The sequence below is a fragment of the Cibotium barometz genome, chromosome 61 (genome assembly GCF_041138505.1).
Source record: "Cibotium barometz isolate CiBa-2024 chromosome 61, ASM4113850v1, whole genome shotgun sequence".
In the NCBI taxonomy this organism is placed as follows: Eukaryota; Viridiplantae; Streptophyta; class Polypodiopsida; order Cyatheales; family Cibotiaceae; genus Cibotium; species Cibotium barometz.
In genome coordinates, this window is record NC_141106.1 from 27,963,614 (window position 1) to 27,964,995 (window position 1,382).

At 39.4% G+C, this 1,382-nt stretch overlaps 1 long non-coding RNA gene across 1 annotated transcript; it reads left to right on the forward strand.

The window, feature by feature from the left end:
• Positions 1–437: 437 nt before the first annotated feature.
• On the forward strand, positions 438–1,119 carry LOC147604718 (uncharacterized). Its single transcript, XR_015265323.1, has 2 exons — positions 438–741; positions 921–1,119. It is a non-coding gene; the product is annotated as an uncharacterized LOC147604718 (long non-coding RNA).
• The last annotated feature ends 263 nt before the right edge of the window (positions 1,120–1,382 follow it).

Below are 1,382 nucleotides of genomic sequence, written 5' to 3' on the forward strand. Positions count from 1 at the left end.
AGTTTGAGCGCTTGAAGAATGAACTCTTCAGACCTCGACCACAATATGCGACACCTGTGGTCTCAGATGAAGAGTTCGAGTGCTTGCAGAATGAACTCTTTCGACCTTAACATGCGACACCTGTGGTCCAGCCGGACGATGGCAGACCCATTTTCCAAGAGGATCTAGAGGCCCCCTTGCAGAAAGAGCTTGACGAAGCACAAAAGGTATTTCCTTTTACCAGTTGCTCCCCAAAAGGTATCTCCTTTTACTTGTTGCTCCCCAAAAGGTATCTCCTTTTACCAGTTGCTCCCCAAATTTGATATTTAGGGCCTTTAGGGTATGTAGACCCCACATGTATGATCATATGCATATCAGAGGCTAGGAAGTGCACTATCCAAATTCTCAAGTGGGAAGCACTAAATCTGCAAAAATCAGGGTTTCCCAAGCGAGCCTTCGGACAGTGCACTTCCCAGCCTCCTCTGATGGGCATGGGATCATACATGTGGAGTCTACATGCCCTAGAGGCCCTAAATATCAAATTTGGGGCCATTCTTTAAAAGAAAATCATCCTCTCCTATGCATTGCATGATCAATGCTGACATTCATTATTGGTTTGCAGGAAATTATGTATCTTGATGAATTTGCATCGAGGCAGAGTGGAAGATCTGGGGGCCAAGGAAGGGTTCAGGACTCTGCACTCAAGTACATTGGGAAACTTTCCAATGATGTGATAGTCTTCCACGAGACTTGCTCTCTGAGGTATGTGGAGAACTTTTTGAAGATTAAGGCACTTACAAAAGGTGCTGCATTCAAACTTATTCCGACTAAATCAAGTTTGGAAAAAGTTGTTCGACTTCAATGCTCAAAGTTACTTTACTTGTTCTTGACTCAAAGGTCAGGACCTTTACATTCTATGGTGGTCTGTGGCATTGTTGCAGGGGTATAGGATCCCACCGTCATCACAGGACAAAGCTTGAAGAGTTCCATGTTTTAATTCTAGCCATCAAGGCGACTTCAAAGTCTGGAGAGCCTAGTAGTAAGAAGCCTAGGATATAGCTATGATGATTATGTAACTTTGATAACTACGTTTTGATGAGTGTAATTTTTTATGCTATGAATGGAAATTTGGGTTGTAGAGTTTTTTGTTTAATACGTGCCTTGTAATGTATTTTATTAGTTGACTCAAGCAAATAAATTCAAATTACACATATAACTCAAATAAAAATTGTATCCATTTGAAGACGCATATAAATCAACAAATTATATAAACTCAAATTTAAAGAGACTTATTTGCAACACAAGATAAGAGAAAAAAAATTAAATATATACATCAATCTTTACATAGCTTTTGAGAATTACATTTATGCAAGATATACAAAAATAAAACTAAACATCCTGGC